Source organism: Artibeus jamaicensis, unplaced genomic scaffold (assembly GCF_021234435.1).
Source record: "Artibeus jamaicensis isolate MK-2021 breed Jamaican fruit bat unplaced genomic scaffold, CSHL_Jam_final scaffold_1964, whole genome shotgun sequence".
In the NCBI taxonomy this organism is placed as follows: domain Eukaryota; kingdom Metazoa; phylum Chordata; class Mammalia; order Chiroptera; family Phyllostomidae; genus Artibeus; species Artibeus jamaicensis.
The window spans coordinates 15799065-15818315 of record NW_026522030.1 but is presented as its reverse complement, the minus strand read 5'-3'; the positions used below and the strand labels follow the sequence as shown (position 1 = coordinate 15818315).

General features: G+C 37.9%; 1 protein-coding gene and 1 pseudogene across 1 annotated transcript in view; one reads left to right on the top strand and one right to left on the bottom strand.

The window, feature by feature from the left end:
* Positions 1-19251, bottom strand: part of GRIN3A (glutamate ionotropic receptor NMDA type subunit 3A) — a 152988-nt gene that overhangs the window by 116921 nt on the left and 16816 nt on the right. The gene's annotated exons all lie outside the window — the stretch shown is intronic.
* On the top strand, positions 17393-17802 carry LOC119044813 (intraflagellar transport protein 20 homolog; annotated as a pseudogene).

The following is a 19251-nucleotide window of genomic DNA, read 5'->3' as shown; positions in this document are numbered from 1 at the left end:
CTAAAACATTGGCCTGGGGTTCAGAAGGTCACTGCAGTTCCCAGGAGAGCCCAGAGTGGGGGACGTGGTGATGCTACGTGGACTCAGATCTTGGTTTGAATTGTGGTTCTGCTGTTTACCAGTTGTGTGTGACAGGCTCTGTGAAAATCATTTAGCTTTGTGTAGCTTAATTTCCTCTTCTGAACAATGAAAATAATGCTAGCTGCCTTGCAAGGTTTGTGAGGATTAAATAACATAATGTATATAAAGCATCAGCACATAGCAAGTTGTAGCTAATAATAATAATGATGACGATGACAATGATGATATTAGGAATGTTACACTAAGAGAATTGGAGTGTAAGGGCTAGACCGGTACATTCGATTTATCTAATAAACTGGTTGAATTCTTATTTTGAGTACCTATTTGTGCCAGGCATTGGATACTGCCTAGTGAGGCCACAGTAGTGAATAAGACCAATAGGGTCTTTTCTTTCATGGGGTTTAAAATCTAGAGGATATTATTATCAGCACCAGCACACATATTGGGGAAATAGTTTAGGGACAGGGCAGTAGCCTATGACAAGAAGGAGGGTCTGAAATTTCAGCCAGACTAAAGGAAATGGTGGTTTGGTTTTTTGAATTTTAGATTATGAGGCAAATATTTTTAATAGCATTCTTGCCGACATTTTGGACAAGAGCTGGGTACTGGGGCAAGACCATGTCTGCAGGTTGAAGGTCAAGGGACCATGGATGATTGGGAAAAGAGGCTTCATCTCATGGCTGACATGTAGTAAGGACTTAGTAAATATTACTTGTTTTTATTACTATTATTATTATTGGTGTTAGTAATACTATCACACTTCTGTGACCTGGCATAACGATCCTTCCCTGAGGACCCACAGCATTCTGATGTCACCACCAGCAACAGTGCCTGGATGCAGGACTCTGATGTGTTCAGGGACATGGAACCAGCTTGTTCCATGTAGAGCCAAGGTTTCTGGAGCTCTTGAGCCTCTTTCAAAAGTCTATTTCCTCTCTTTCTTGTCATGGTATCAGGTTCCCTGCCATCCCTTTTTATGGTGCCACTGTGCCTATTTTTATCAACTCCTTGCAGCTCCTATTGATATACTTTAAACTAGAAAAAGAATATGACTCTCATGTCACAATTTTATCTAATATAAAAGTAAAACACATCAAAACCATCCTATAAGCAAATGCGTCAGCTTTAGCAGTATTGAGGAGCCTCTGGACTGGATTTGAAATCAGGACTGTTCTGGGAAACTTGACTTCCATTTATTTACCTGTGACAAGAGAATAGTAACTAATAATCAGCCAACAACTTCAGGGCAATGTGGGGATCACACGATGTTATACACGTGATAGTGCTTTATGAAATAGAGAGCACTATAAAAACAAAAGACACAGTGCATCTGAAATATGCATTTCCTGGACAGTAGCAGGCGGCAGGATCAGTAACCTAGATAAAGGAGGTAAAGGAGGCATTTCGGAAGTAAAATATTAAAGTTAGAAATAATTTTCACATTCCGTGCTAACTTTTTCATCTTCCTATTAAAGAGAAAAAGATTATTTGTTACATTTACAGAACTTTTGGAATAAAGATGTTGGCTTAAGAATGGTTTTAGTTCTGCCCTGGCTGCTGTGGCTCAGTGGGTTGAGTGCTGGCCTGCGAATCAAAAGGTCGCCAGTTCAATTCCCAGTCAGGGCACGTGCCTGGGTTGCTGGCCAGGTTCCCCGTAGGGGGCACATGAGAGGCAACCACACATTGATGTTTCTCTCCCTCTCTGTCTCCTTCCCTTCCTCTCTCTCTAAAAATAAATAAATAAAATCTTAAAAACAATAAGAATGATTTTAGTTCTTATATTACTAAATTTGACCATCCAGGTTTTGGTCAAATTTAGTAATACTTGAATGAACCTACATATTTATATGTATCAGCAAGCAGATGATTTACTGGATAATTAAAGCTTATCAAAGGATTCAAATTACTGTTATAGACACTTTTGGTGACAAAGTCTGGCATATTTTCTTTCAAAATATTTTATAATTTTGACAAGTGATTTCACAGCATGGCCAGGAACTACTGAAATGTGCACCAGATAATTAAGCTGTCTAGCATGCGAGTTGAATTTCCTCTGGAAATTTGACTATGTCAAGGCAGCTTAAAACCATTATTAGGAGATAGCTTATGTCATATGCTAATTCACCTTATTATATTGAAAATGAAAGCTCAGCTATATGCCGATTATTCCTTTTTAAATACCCTTTAGACCTAACACTAGAGTTGACATAAACTATTTTCCTCCATTCCATAAGCCATTTTTATTGATACAAGTACATGTTTTATACATTTAAACATGATTCAACTAATAGTGATGTAATATGACTTTTATATTAATTTCAATATTATAAAATCAGTTTAATTGCATAATGGCTTGTTATTTCATTTGGAAATCGAAAAAAATTTCATTGACTCATTTTAATAAATTTATCGATTCATTGTTTGATACATGCCACTGATAAATTTCATGATAAAAACAGTATTATGTGGTCACTTTGGCAGCATACATACCAAAAACAGTATTAGCATGCCATTAAACAGTATCTCAGTTCATTTCCATATTAGCACCTACTTTCAAAACTCGTGACCTACTAATTATGATTATGCTTTGCTGCCATGACATTTTTCACTTGCATTACTAGGTACACGTTAACATAATTAATTCTTTGTACCTTTCAAATCCTGGTTCAAAGCGAGAAAGCACTGAAAATGCTCGTTTTAATTCTTAAAGTCTCTGGTCATAGAGGCAGCACCTTCTCATGAATTAGTGATCATGAGGAAACTTGCAGGCTCCGTAAGCAGTCCCGGTGATCTCAGGTCCAGGACAATGAATTCTGGATGCACGGGTCTGTGTTCTTCCAGGCTGGTCTATGCGGGCATTATAACCGACTAGGTAATAAAAAGACCTAGTTGGCTTTTCAAATTTAAGATTTAGATAGAATCTGGCCCTGTCGTGAACTTACTTGTCAAACCTTTGCCCATATCCATTTAATGATCAAATATTAATATAATAGGACGGAAATATGAAGTTTGAATGATTCACCAAAAGCCAACTGGTGCACTTATGATTTTAGTATTTGGTTTGAAAGAGACCTGAAAGCTCTCACCTAATCCAAATTCCTGTATAGTTTATGGAATGCCATGAATTAGGGGGTGAGTTAAAGGCATTTCTCTTTCCATGAGGTTAAGAATTTGCTTAAGTGAGGTGGCCTGTCTTCATATGATTGTTAGAGACTATGACTAAATCTTAATATTTTGGAATACCTACTTGCGTTTAATTTTATTCCTTAATTTTAAAGAAAAGATTCAGGCTCTGCCCAATTTGTACACTCTACTATCTCTCTGTCGTCCTTAAGCCACAAATAACTAATTGTCCTTTATGAGAGAGGTGTATAAAGAGTGCACTAATTTAAGAATTCATTAATTTTTGTTCTCTACTGTGACAAGCATATATAATCACATCATGTCTTGAGAACGCTGTAACACTAATTACTAATGTTTTAGGTAAAAAGACTCTAATCAAATCAGATGAGTTTTCTGGGTTCCTGTCTGATTTAATGTATGAACCCTGGAATGACCTCTTTCTGGAATCATTTACTGTTCATATAAATCCATTCTGTTTAGCATTATATAGCCTGTGTTGACATTATTTTCTTTGAAACTCTGGCATATCATGCCAAAAGCATTTAGGCTTTAAGATGGGAAGAACCTCCAATGATCATCATTGTTTTCTAAGTCCAGGGAGCATATATCCATAGAGAGAACAGAGACCTCAAGAAATCTTTATTATTTCTAGAAAGCAAAAGAGAGAACTGATACCCCAGCCTTTATAATGTAAGCCAGCATCTCAAAATACTAAATTCACTATGGGTAACTTTTTCTCTCCTTTCTGTCTGTGCCCTGGATGACCCTGGAGAGTGCCGTACCCTATCTCTCGCCTCCCTTTCCAGGTTATGCAGGATCCACCAGAGCAGACTGCTACATCTCTATGCATCCCAGCCCTCATGTCGATCTCCACTGTACAGGACAGTGGTGTCATCTTGTCCTGATCATTCAATTGTCTAAGTACATCTTAGTTTTCTTTTTATCTTGGAAGCCATTCCAAAACATTTGGAATTACAGAAGTGCTCCAGCTCTCTTGTTCTCCACATCCATAGGTCGGTCATTTTCTCTTTACCCCTCTCTTTGCATCACTAACTCCCAGTCATCTTTCTGGGCTGCACTCAGGATTCTGTTCTCCAGGTCAACATTCCTCACTTGCCTCACCCTCAAGTTCTATTATTTGCCTTGCTTTGAACTGCAGCTCCGCCACACTCTGGAGATCTACCAGTCATTTATACATGGCACGGTCTTCATGGGCTTGCTCCTCTCTCTCCTTCCCGGACTATTTGGGGCTAGACATGTTTGCCTTTTATACTAAAATTCCCTATAATGGTGCCCTGAAAACAGGAGACTCACAGTGAAGATCTGTGGGTTGAATGAAGAAATGGGATTGTCCAGTTTAGATTTAGACAGAGAAGTCTGACCTTTAGCTCAGATGTGTGTCTATTTTGTATGAACCATTTTCATTCATATTTCACTGACACAGTTTCTCTTCAGAGGCAAGAGTAATTATTATCTGCATTCCCATAAAACCTTAGCCTCCTATGGAGACACAGATCTTCTCTGATGCCAATCAAAATGCTGGCACCTGAACACTGGGAGGATTGACAGGGCTGCTCAAGTGCATCTGCGCCTGAGGCACTGTTTAGAAATACAAGTGGATCGTGATATGCACAAACTCAGGGCGTGTCAGCCACTTTCTTTACACTCAAGATGGTTGTGGGGAAACATTTACTGTGCTTTATAAATTATTCATAATCGAATTTATTTGGAAGCTCAACACTGCTGCATTTCAAATATGATTCAACATAAAGAGGTATCAACACTGAAGCAAACTTTCAGTTACTTGTCTGTTACCTAAAAGTGAGGTACCATTATACAACCAGAGAAATAATTGGAATCTCAGCAACCAACCTAGCATAGTGTTCTAACAAAGTAAATGGAAATAAGAGGAACTAAACAAGACTACGTTAAGGGTACATAGACCATGAAGAGGAGAGATAAAGGAAGATGGTAGAAGTTTTATCAGGATTTTAAAACTTAAAAAAATAACACATCTATTATTACTATGCCTCTATTATTACTAAGAAAGTAGCTTACATTTTGTATAACAAAGAAATTAGTCAGGCTTCCGTACATTTGGATGCAGAGACATAGCTCTACATGGCATGGAGGATGGGAAGAGGGAAATATGGACAACTAAATTCAACGTAAACCTTTTCTTGCCCTGAATTAATCTAGTTTGCCACAGTGTACATGATGGAAGAGTGAAGATGCTTAACTTTCTCAAGGAAATAAAGTGTGGACTGCTGTGAACTGAAGTAAGATGGCCTCAGGATTAGTTCCTGAAGGGTCTGACAACTTTTGGGCATAGATATGATGGGGAGTTTATTCACTCCCCTCTCTCATCTTCTTAGTGACCTTGTTCTAGAATTTGCTTCCGCAATTTCCCCAGAGACCTCCAATCAGCTTATAAATTTCCTTAATATCATAATTTTCCTTCTCCAGCTCCTATTCCAAATCTTACTCCTTTTCTTCAGCATAAGTCTGAAGATTTATCGATGCTTAAAGCTTCCACTTCCTCTTTTTCAATTTTTCTTATCCAATTCAGCGTTTCAAACTTACCATAGCAACTTTCATCACAGCAATCGATGGCCAAATACCACCAAAACTAAAGGTAGATTTTCACTCTACCTGTGACTCAACCTCTAAACACCATTTGATAAGTTGTTACTTCCTCTTGAAACACTTCATCCTCCACACTTCTCAGTCCATACATCTTGTTTTCTTTCTGTCTCACCATTTGCTTCTTCTCAGGGTATCTTGTTCTAAATTTGAGGTGCCCCAGGGCTCTGTCCTTGCCTCTCCTTTTCTTATCCACACTCCAGCCTACTAAATTTAAATACCACCTATCCCCTTTATCTCTAACCTGGACCTTACACAGTCAGCTGCCTTCTTGATATCTCCTTTTGGATTCCTGTTAGGCATCCGAAACTTAACAAGTCCAGAGAGATTCACTGTGTTCTTTCCTCTTACCCCCCCACTCCAGATACCCCCCACCAAATCCACTTCCCTTAAAGCCCTCACAAGTCACTGTGATTGTACCATCACGCGCCTCAACTGCTCAGACCAAAGACTAAAACATCAGCTTTTAATCTTTTTTCCCCTTGACATCACTCATTAGTCCATTCATAAGTCCAATTCACTCCGAAATATGTCCACAAGTCAATCACTTTCATCATCTCACTGCCTCTACAGTGAGCCTCCATCTGTCACCTGGACTAATGTGACAGCCCCTCACTGGTAGTCTCCCTGCCTCCACAGTGCCTGGCTGGCAGTCAGTTTTACACGAAGCAGTCAGAGTAATCTTTTATAAAAAAAATCTAAATCCTCATCATCCCTTTGCTTATAAAACTTTAATAGCATGAAAGCAAAATGTAAGCTTTTTACCCTGTGCCCTCAGTGACCTGGCCCTGTGCACTCATTCCACCTGTGTGGTCTCAAAGCCGTTTTGCTCCACCCTTGTCCTTGCTGCCCCTTCTTCCTCAGTGCTCTCCCTCCCAGATGACGGACTCTATCTCAGCTCAAATTTCTGGGCTTTCCACAGCGCTTTAGCAGCCTCCCCACCGCATCATCCACCATGAAATTCATCATCATCTTCATAGAACAATTTTGTATTCTTCAGAGCATTGATCAATAGGAAAATGATCTTATTTGTTCATTGAATATTTTCTCACTACTAACATGGAAGTGTCTAGAGGGTCCAGACAGCTGATTCTAACTACATTCTCAGGCCCCAGATGAATGCTTGATGGTGTTAGTTGGCTGACTGACTCATGGACTCAGGATGCCTCTCAATCACATATTAAAATTTATCCTTCTACTGAAAACTTTGTAACCTCTTTTTTTCACTGACAAGACATATACAGCAATTATTTTGTGGTGGCTGGCTTACAGACACCTGTCTTTTCGCCATCTCGGGCTCCATCCAAGCCTACTGGGTACTTCTGCCACTTGCATTTCCATCTCTGTCTGGATCTTAATGTACCTGGGCCCCTAAATTTCTTCATCTAAACATTCACCTCCATTGTGGCTCTATCTCTAGCTTTCTCTCCTGTTTAAACAAGTTAAACAAAAAGCAAAGGGTTTCTTTTAGAAGGAGCACAATAATGGCAAGTGACTGTGTTTACTGAGCATTAGAAACTATTATCATCACATTCAAACTGTTCCCAGTTTTGGTTATTGTCTTAAAACAATGTGAAAGTTTAGCTGTTACAAAATAACTCATTGTGACACAGCCCTTTACTGAAAAATTGGATAATAGTAGATCAAATCATGTTTCCTAAAATACTCTCAAATAGTGTATTTCAGTAGAATAGGGCTAGCTAGTTCATTCACAATAAGTTCATGCAACATTACAGAGAGGCCCGATTTAATCCTTTGGTGTTTGAGGTCACATTCACTTCCAGAGTAACTAACCCATGTTTCTAGACAATATATTTCATTCAGAAAATATTTGTGTCATGCTGTTATGTGCTGGGCACTGTAACATACTGGGAATGAGATGAGAGTGAACAAAACTCATGTCATCTGTCTCCAGAGAGCCTAGGGTCTTACAAGGGAGAGGTACCTATTAATAAAATAAAGACGAATAATAGGTAGTGATTATTGGGTGAATGCTTACTGTGTGCTGGGTAGGCAGTGTCTTAAGTGTTTTACATTTAACGTGTTTAATCCTTACAACAACCTTCTATGTTGTAGGAATTATGAACATCCCCACTTTCCACAGGAAGGCCATGCAACCGGTAAGAAGCCAAGATGGGCTTCGAAATCGAGCTCAAGAGACATACTTTTAATCACTACATTTTACTCCTTCATAAGACTTGTTTAAAAAAATGAGAGGTATCATTTCAAATAAGTTCATTATTGTAATGATATTTCCATGAACCTAACTAAGGTAAAGGATATAAAGGAAGTACATTTGGAGTGACCTAGTCTGGGGATCAGGGAAGATTTTTTTAGGGAAGAGGTATCAGAACTGAAGTGGGAAGGATTGAATTAATTTTTATTTCATTCCCTCCAACCTGGTTATGCCCCACCTAATACTAGAATCTTCTTTTCAAAGGAATACAAATCCTCCTCATTGACAATTTGGTAGTTCATTTTTTTTCCTGACCTTTCCACTTTCCTACAATATAATCAATCTCTGGTATTGTTTAACATAATGCAGAGTTAGAACAAATAAATATGGGTCAGATGCACATAAAAAACTCTCTGAGTGGCCATGACATGTCTCAGGATAAATGTCAATTCAGGATGGATATGATACCTGCAATAATAACCCGAAGAAGTGAACAATATTAACTCCTATTCTTTTGTGATGCATTCTAGCCACTTGTAGATAAAGCCATAGTTTGGAGAGGAATTATCTAAGAAAATCAGATTGTATGATCGAGGCACTGGAAGAAATGACATTATAACATTTAATTTATGACACATTATTAGGAAAACATCCTTCCCTGCCCATGGGGCAAAGCACCAAAGCATAAGAATGTGCTGATAATGGTCATCGTAGGTTCCTTTGAAACAACAGTTCATCTAGTTCCCGGCGAGACCAGGAAGCTTCAGTTTCTTCTTTGGTCACAGATTTCAGTCTTCACCCAAATCCCTATCTAAAAATATAGAATACCACACACAGGGGAGACCAAGAGAAGGAAGGAGAATGATGTATTGCCAAATGACCACATCCAAGAGGACTGACCTCCTTTTTTTTTAAAACTTGCAGATGAAACTCACAGATTTCAGGAAAGAAATCGCAGACTTGTAATGAGGCAGGTGACTAAATCAGCAAATGAGAAACAAGAGACATCCCAATGGCAATTATTCAACAGCCACTGAAACTTGCAAAAGATGCCAGCATTTCTCAGGAGAATAAACAATCACGATGTTGAAAAGTCAGCTATGGAAATAGTATGTTACAAACATAGTGCAAAATTTCCCAGCAGTACATTTTGTCTTATGGCGTATAGCATTCTGCACAGCGGTCCACCAACAGCCCAGGGTTGTAACTGTATCAGCAGAAATGTCTTTAGTGCACTGCCCATGGTCATCATTAATGAACTGAACCAGGCACACACTGGCTAACTTAGTTATTATCAGCAGTAATTGTTTATGTCTGACAAGATAAAAATCATAAAATTCAAACCCAAATCCTATATACATCCATTTGCTCTACTTTATGGCTTGTTTACTGTCTGGTCCTGCACATATTTGTCACAATCAAGAGAGACCTCCCTTACAGTTGCCCTGGTGATACCTTCTCTATATGCTTTGAAAATACCCCTGATTGGCAGCTCCCAGAAATATGAAATAGATATAGATGGGAGTCATCTAATTAAGAAGTAAACTAATTACTAACATATTTATCTCTCAAGTTCAAGGAAACATTTCTAACACTACATAATGTGCATACAGTTTTAAGGTGATATCAAGGCAATCGTCTTCATTTCTAACTGTGACAATGCACCCTAACGACTTAAAATTAGTAGATAGTGAAATTTTCCTTCCTTCTTGGAATGCACGAAGCTCCTGGGAAAGGGTAATGTCCTTCCCTTCTTCATGTTTAATGCTTCTGATGAGGACAGTGGAAAGGAGAGGAGAATCACAAGTTGTGCATGCTTCTCTTCTGACAGTTCTTTGGCAAGACTTTCCCCTTAACAGCAAGCAGCTGCATGTTGCTGATTATCAGGTGAGGACAAGAGGGGGTTCTCAGTGCAAAAAGTGGGAAGAGGCAGTCCTGGGAGGTGCTGAATATGTAACAGACTTAAATAAAAAGAGAACGGCACATTCTACCATTTGGATAAACACTCTAAAATGAGTTCGCTGATGAGAATAAAATATTTTTCATTATAAAGTGTCCTGAGGCCACGTTGCCAGGGATTGAGTGCTAATAGTAGTTAATAAACAGATCACTAAGTGACTAATGCAATCTCATTTTAGAGTTTGTATGGCTAATTGAATTTTATGATTTTTCGGGGATTTAATATTATTTATTTGGGGAATGGAATGTCAAATGGTAGAGAGACTAGCATCATATGCCTTTTAAATATTTTTTCAAACAAGATAATGTGATTATTGTGGTGGCTTTATACGTAGAGCCAATTGAAGCATATTTTGTCCCACTGGCACTAGGGAACTATGTAACCAGGGAACTTAGTATTGCTAAGCCATCACGGGAGGAGAATACTCAGCATGAAATGAGAGATGGGGTATTGTGGCTTAGCCCCTCACCCCCAAAAATGAGCTCAAGGTCATAGATATATAGTAATGTGACCTAGGAATTATCTCTATGACACCCAGCATGATAAGGTTCTATTTATATAATTATAATTAATAAGGAATAAACCATTTTGTTTTAGAGATATAGAGTTAAATTTAATATCTGTTAACAGCATAAATCTTCAGAAATAATGGAATAATGATTTCTAAGGCTAGCCTGGCATTTTCATACAGGATGAGTGAGCCTCTGGCTCCAAACTTATACTATCTCCAAGAATTTCTCCCAGACTTTTATTAAAAGTCCTCAAAGTAACTATGTGGACTCATAAAAATTTTTGCAGTAAATTCACAACACGGATATAGAATATATTTCATGAATCTCACATAATAGTAGAAAGCTCAAAATTAAACTTGTAACTGCTGTAAATGTTTTCAAAAACCTCTGAAGAGGATTGATCCTAACACGCAGGCCATTTCAAATGCTCCCACAACCCCTGGCAATGCACTCACTCTTCCAACAGCCCGTTCATATTTTCCCAGCCATATCCTGGGCTGCAATTCGTATTTTTTCTTTTGAAATCGATTTTCCCTAGCATTTTAAAACATTTAAAAATGTTTTAAATTTTTAGAGACCAGTTATGAGTAAGGGAAGCTAATAGTAAAAATGTTAATATGTATTCAAGGTCAAATACATTTCAGAAGATTCTAACAATCTTTTTCAGATTAGAAAAAACAAGATTCACTTAGCATAATGCTCTCCAGTTCCATCCATGCTGTCGCAAAGGATAGGAGCTCCTTCTTTCTTTCTGCTGCATGGAATTCCATTGTGTAAATGTACCGTAGTTTTTGGATCCATTCATTTACTGATGGGCACCTAGGTTGCTTCCAGCACTTGGCTATTGTAAATCGTGCTATGAAAGACAAATACCATATGATCTCACCTTTAGCAGGAACCTAAACATCAAAACAAACAAGCAAAATATAACGAAAGACACTGAAATAGAGAACAGGTTGACAGTGTCCAGAGGGGAGAGGAGAGGGGATTTCAGGGGAAAAAAGGAAGGGTTTACAGGAACAAGTATAAAAGACACATGGACAAAAACTAGGGGGGGTGTGGAAACGAGAGGGAGTGGGGGAGGGCTAGGTGGGTGGGCTGGGATGGGAGTAAAAGACAGAAAACTGTACTTGAACAACAATTAAAATAAAAAAATACCCCCCACAAGATTCATTATTTATTCATCTCAACAGCTTCAGATGTTGATATCATTTTCAGATGCCAAAGGGAAAATCTAGAGGCAGCTTTAAGGAATCTATCATTTATTGAAACAGAGTACAACTTTCTGCTATTGGGATCTTTGGTAGATTATCCTTGGTTTTGTTTAGGCAGAGGAGCCTGTGATTCAAGTCTTAGGACAGGAGTCAGGACCTTTTGATTCTGAGGTTGGTACTATAGCAGCTCACACTCTCACTATCTAAGAAAAAAACTCTAAATTTGCAGGGATTTAGATAACAGATGACTGGGCTAAATATCAGAAAATTTCATTTTACTACTTGCTCAGTAAAACAGTGTATCTGAGGCTCAGTTTCTTTATTACTTTGTAACTTGGGGGAGTAATATTTTCCTCCTAGAGTTGTTGTAGTTTGTTATGTGTATCTAAGGTTGTGTGAGCTGAAATTACTTTGTAAATTGTAAAATCCTCATCAAATGAGAGTTTGTATTATATAGATACAAAAAAGGTTCATACCCTATATGTAGGATGTAAAGGAAATGACACTCTATTGCAGCTCCAAACTGTACTTATTCCTCTTATAGTTATGAAACAGTCTGTTAGACAATGTAGAAATAGTATTTTTATGATCTTTTGTATCTATAATATGAGGATGTAAATGGCCTTTAAAAAATGTTGTTTAAATATCTCAAATTTAAACTTATTCTCTCTATATAATGTCTCTTTTACCATTACTCTTTTAAATTGTTTTTCATGGAAATCCTTTGTTTTAGAAAACTCTGAATGAATCCCAGTAATTTGGGAGGCTGTGAGAAGGAACTATGAAGAGGTTAGGTTTTGTGTATTGGAAATATCAGTCTAGTCTCTTTAAAAAATGGTTTGGTATGTCTAGGTAAGTGATAATTGGGAGTCTAGACAGAATTGGGGTGGGTGAGTGGAAACTAAGCAGTTAAGATAATTAATGATCTAGGCCTCAACTATCGAAAAATCTTAAATGATGAATAATAGTGATTATGTATTCCAACCAAATTTTCTTTCTTTTTTTAAAGTATTTTATTAAAGACCAAAACCTTAGATAAGATGACTTTCATCTCTTGAAGTTCAATGAATTCTTTTTCCCTGCCAAACATTATTTTATTAGAAACATTTAGACACATTGAATATGAGTAATGAAGTTTGTCTATTTTATACAACCAAATTTTCTATGCCAGAGAATGCTTGTTATTTTTTTGAGTCTCAAGCATAAACACAAATTAGGACAAAAATTTATCATTGCATGGAGAATGTCAAAATACGTGCAAATTTTAGGAACCTTTTGTAGGTGTCAGTGGGTAGATTAAGGTTTGGCAATGATTAATGCCCCAGGTCTATTCTCAAGAGCAATAATTTATTATCTAAACAGAGATTTCTAGTCTGGAGATCTGCTGTAAGCTGATACTTTCCAGTTTTGACCCTGTTCCATAGATCTATCTTGTAACTCAGAGATTTCTATTAATGGCAAAATTGTACAAATCCAAGCTACTAACGAAGCTACTGAGGAGAGTCAATCTCTAGTGGTGAGGTACCCAAGGGAGGAATTTTGCCAAACAATTACACTGACATTATGTGGCATAAAACCAATTGGCAACCAAGCATTGTCCTAGGCCATCTGAAAGACAAAGTAGATGGCCAAAGCAAACAATTCACATCAATATATTTTCTTCTAAATTTCATAGTGGCTGATTCAACTATCTGTTTAGTTCAGATGAACTGGAAAACTGCCCAGTCTCCACAGCTCTCAGCTGTTAGGCACACATGCCTAACACACTAAATTAAGTGTTGTGAAATAATAATTTCATTACTAATAAAATAAAATCAAACACTGTTGAGCAAAGAGATATTAATTACTCATAAATGCATCTCAGAATTAGAAGAAACTATACCACTGCCACCCATTATAGGAGGCGGTGCTGTGTAGAGGCTTTGGAGCTCCAAAGACTGAACTTGATTTCTGGCTGTGCCTCTGACTAGTCGAGTGACCTTAACCAAGTAACCTCTAATCTTCTCACAATAATATGAGGATAAATACATTAGCTACGAGAGAATATTTAATAAGAATGAAATGCGATGATGCATGATGCCTAGTGCATAGTCACAGTGCAATGAATGCCAGCAATCATTACTACTATTTTTTCAAAACCTTAGATTCTTTTTCCCTCCCAAACATTATTTTATTAGAAACATTTAGACATATTGAATATGGGTCATGAAGTTTGTCTATTCGAAGTCATCTAAGGAAGTGAGATAGATCCTTATCCATAGCTTGAGTCTCAGATACGGCTATTGTCTGTCAACTCCAAACCCACCTTGCTCTTCTCTGCTTTGGGATGCTGGAGCTAGTAGTCTACAAACCACATTCCTGTTTTGCCAGGGGGACCCTGGTGGGCTTTGCCAGTGAAGGCCACTGTGGGGGAGATGGCAAAGCTGAAGGAAGAGGAAGGACTTGCTTCCTCCGGTCTGCTTTCTGTTTGCTTCTTGTGGGTGTTTTGTTTGAAGTCCCTTTAAGCACCGCCCTAGCAATGCTTCTTCATCTCATCAGTGGTTTCTTTCCAGGAAAACAGCTAAATCCTGTGCAATGTTTCCAGTACTTGCAGAACCACTTTATCCTGTTAGTGAGGGGACTGGATCCGAGCACCGTAGGCCCTCCATGGAGCTCAGAGACACCATCACCAGCGGAACCACACTCCTTTTTCTCAAATATCTGAATTTCGGCTTCACGGAGCTTTTCCTCTAAGCTCCTAAATGTTAATCCAGCCTGTTCCTACTGATCCTCAGTTCCATGGGTGGTAACTGCTTCCAGGATTTGCTGTCTTCATACCATACAGGTCTCTTAAAATCCTTCCAATTATCTGACGAAACACTTTGTGTCTAGTTAATGAGTCATTATATTAAAGTTTCTCTCCTTAAATATCTGGTGTAGCTTCTATTTCCTGAATGGCACTCACTGACACATTTACTATCTTACAGTGTGTTGAATCACTTGGACACACAGCTTAGAAAGACCTTGGTTTTGAGCTAAACTTCCCTCCTAGTGACTATCACCCTTGGGGGCCCTAGGAACCACACAAAACTACTCCCTTCCTGGACTTCACTAGCTTAGCCAGGACTAGCATGTTTCAAACCAGTTACTACTGTGAAGTCACAGAATGAGGTGGAACAAGAGATGCGGTAGACAAGGCAGCCAGTAGGAAAGATCATGAAGGCATGGACAGAAATGAAATGATTGATTGCCTGTTCAGACCGAAATTACAGTGATGGATCACCATGCAAGGACTTATCCATAAAACTCCAATAAAACTCAGGAACTGATCTGATGCAGCATTCTACAACTTCCCACTGAAGTATCAAATGAGACATAAAATATGAAAGCCCACAATCCTAAAAAACTCTTACTCACAATCAATTTATTGCTGGGGTGGAAGGGTAGTGCACAAACTGCAAGCTGGTGGAATCAGAGGAAGATAAATAATGTTGATAATTGTGTCTGGAACTAAAAGTAGCTAATATTTCTTTAATATGTAATATATATCAGGCATTTTGAAATTTTTTCTGTAAGTTATTTCATTTAACCTTTCTTAAAACTCAGGAAGTGAGATAGATCCTATTCTCCATATCTTATAGATAAGACACTAAGGCATGAGAGGGTAAGTGGTCTACCATAACACTTAACTAGTAAGAGGCAGGAATGGTATTTAAACTCAGTCATTCTGGGTCCTCTGGCTTTTTACTACTATGACTACTATTCCTTTCTTTCTACACTTTCTAACTTTAGTTCAGTTAGAAGCATCACCATGGCCCTTCTATCGCATGCATTCTGCTTTTTGAAGTAGTCAGAATAACATTCAATTACTTCACTCCTCTGATTAGTATTTTTATTCCTAAATTTAGATAAAAACTGCATCTCCAAGAGAAGTACGGGAAAAGTTTAATTCTCATAAGAAAAGCATCACAGAAGGTAGCAGAATCAGAAATCACCCCAGTAGACATGCAAACCAATAGGAGTGCTTTTTTTATTTTTCAAATCCTTCACTCAGTAGAGATCAGTATATAGAACATTTGGTTCAGATCAGTGATTCTCAGCCAAGTGGGAACAACAAGAAACACCTGGGAAATCTTACATACACAAGCCTACATCTCCTGAGATTCTGTGCCAGGAAGTCAAGGATGGAGCCCACATGTGTATTTTGAAAAGGCTGCCCAGGCTGAGGGACTGATTAAGAGCTACTGGTTCATATTATCAGAAAGCAACACAGCGGGGGAGTAGTGGCTAAAGTTTCTAACTTAGTTCAGTTAGAAGTGGCTTATTAGTGACAGCTAAAGACTTAGATTTGGAGGTGCCATGCAGAACAGCTTCATGTCCAGCTGTATTTATTAGAAGGAGATTCAGCGAGAACATAAGTGAATTCAAAGTAAGGCAATTAGTAATCTAAGCAGCCTGTTTGTTGGTAAACAGAGGCTTTAAATAGATTTCTCGTTATTCTAGAATAAGAACTCCACATACCCCATAAACAAACAAACAAATAAACAAAACCTGGGCCCTATACAAATGCTGTAGAACAGGCAAAGGAAAGGAAAGACATTCAGAAAATGATTTATTTTAGAGGCCAACAGAAAATGACCCCCCCACAAAGACACTGACATTTAAACAATAAACAAGATAACATGACTTTTATGAAATATGAGTAATTCACAGGAAGAGAACATGTTGAGATGAACAATAATAGGATTGAATGAAAAAGAATAGTGTTGCATGGAAAGAAACAAGAAAACTGAAAATTCAATAATAGATTTCAAATATGCTTGGGAGGCATAAAAGACATAATAAACACTGCAAAGTGGTGAATTCGGGATACGGAAGACCAACTCAAAAAGTCTTTCAGGATAGAGAACAAAGGCATCCAGATTTGTGAATAAGGAGAAAGCATGGTCAGGGCGGCATCTCAGCCTGTTCTCAGACGGTTCCAGTTTTATGTTTACTGTCCTGTGTAATCACTGACCACTGCCCTTTTCACTTTCAAAATTGTCCTGGCTTGGATGTAAACTGGTCACCTAAATGTGGCAGATGTCTTTAAGAATTATGGTGTACTTAAGAGAGAAACCAGAACCACAGAACAGAAGGACTAATCAAAGACAGATCTGAAGAAAAATTTTGTTTAAAAAATACTCAGCTGGATGGACTCACCTCACTCTGAGCAAACTCAATAAAAATGAACTGTACTTAGACACATCTGTCAAAATGTTTTAATAGAAAAACTGTCAAGCATTTGGGAAGAAAAGAAAAAAGCAAACTTCAAAGGGATAAATAGAAATATCACGGGTTTCTCATTTCTGCTGCATTAAATGCTCAAAAACAATAAAGTGATATCAAACTGAATTTGGGAAAGAACTTTATGCCTTGTCAATCTATAATTTGTAAGAAAAATAATGAAGATATGCTGAGATATACAAGGGTGTAGAAAATATACCCCATAAGACATAGATCTCTGGAAATACTCCAATTAATTAGCATGTATTTTCCGCTTCCAGAAATGTATGCTAAAGAAATAATCTACAAAGTGGACAATGAGTCTATAAACAAAGACATTTATTATGGAACATTTTATGACAAAAACTGTAAAAAGAACTTAAATGTCAACATTCTAGGGATATCCAAAAAGTCTGTGATACATTCAGTTAACGAAATAATGATGCCAGGCAGTACATGGCCGCTACTGGTCAGCAGAGCAGCTGGAAGGGAAACTGCTGTGGTCAAGGACATGCAGGGCAAAGCAGGGCTGCACTTGGATGAGATGAACAAGCTTGGGACGTTGGACCCAGAGATCATCCAGCAGACAGTGGAGCTCAAAGAAGAGTGCAAGGACTTTTGGGACAAAACTGGCCAAATTCAGAAAATAGTTGGTGGTTCAATTGAGGTTGTTGATCATCTTGGAAAAGAATCAGAAAATGAGATGAAAGTCACTGGTGCTTAGAACTTGCTCGAATCTATAGCAAAACAGAGAGAAGCCCAATAGCAGCGACTCTAAGCACTAATAGCAGAAAAGAAAAATGCACCTTGAAAGTTATTGGGTTGAATACAAAGTTTTGTATAAAGTAGAAGCAGAACAGAATGAATTTATTGACCAATTTATTTTTTTCAGAAATCAATTGAAATTTTCATTTTATAGCAGGAGGGCAATAAAAACAACAACAATGACAACAAAAACCTCTCCAAAAAAAACCTCTGTACCATTCCAGTGACTTTGACTAATGACCCAGGCAGGTCATGTGAGTTGCTGTGTCTGGAATGCAGCATCTCCAGGCAGGTCATGTGAGATGCTGTGTCTGGAATGCAGCATCTCTAAAGGCTATCAGACAAGTCGGGGGAGTTGTTTCAGGTGGCAGTGCCGGTCTGGGACCACTCAGAGGCCACAAAGGACTGGGTTTGCACATCTTGTATTCTTGGCCTGAACTAAGCAGTCTATAAACTTTGATCCTTTTTTGTAAATTCACAAAGCTTTGGAAGAAAAAGCAATGAAGTATTGTTTTTTAAAATAATAAATAAAATAAAATAATGGTGACAATGGGTTTCCCATAACATGGGAAAATACTAGCAATATCATGTCAAGTGAAAGAATCTGAATAAAAACTCCTCACATTTAAAGAACACGTTTTATGTAACAAATACTAGGAGAAGTATCTCAGCAAGTTAAGAGTGATTGTTTCTGCATTGAGATTAAGAAATTTTTTTCTAGGTTTTCATATTTTTCTGATTTTGTAACTAGAAAAAAACAACGAAACAGAGAAATATGATTTGTTTGAAGTTTGTGGTGATGTAAAAGACTCATGACATCATAGAAGTGAGCAAAGCAGAGTACAAAATTGATTGTATATTTATCATTTCAGAAGTTCATTCATTTATTTCCAAAACAGATATACGAGTGGCTACTATTTGCAGAAGACTGTTATGGGCCCTTGGATTATTATGGAAAATAAAACAGAAAACACTGACCTCCCGGAGATAAAAAACATGTATACAAGGAGACAAAAACTGGAGTGGAACGTATGTTAAGATGCTGAAATTACTAGTCTTTAAAATGGTAAATACATTTTTTCACATAATCATTACATTGTTTTTAACATATAAAATTATTATATTTTTAAAAAGTCAATGAAGCCCTGGCTGGTGTGGCTCTTTGGATTGAGTGCCAGCCATGAACCGAGAAGTTGCTGGTTCAATTCCCAGTCAGGGCACATGCCTGGGTTGCAGGCCAGGTCCCCCATTGGGGGCGTGTGAGAGGCAACTGATAGATATATCTCTCCCACATCATGTTTCTCTCCCTCTCTTCCTTCCTCCTTTCCTCTCTCTCTAAAAATAAATGAATAAAATCTTTAAAAAATAAAAGTAAAAAATAAAAAGTCGATGAATAATAGAGGGCCATAGGTAAGCAACCTTCCTAAACCAGAATATTATTAGCTTTTCCAGAATTATCCACAAGGATCCTCCAGACCATTTGCTTAGCATCTTCCTTTGTACCGGATTTAAAATCACTGAACCCACAGTAGT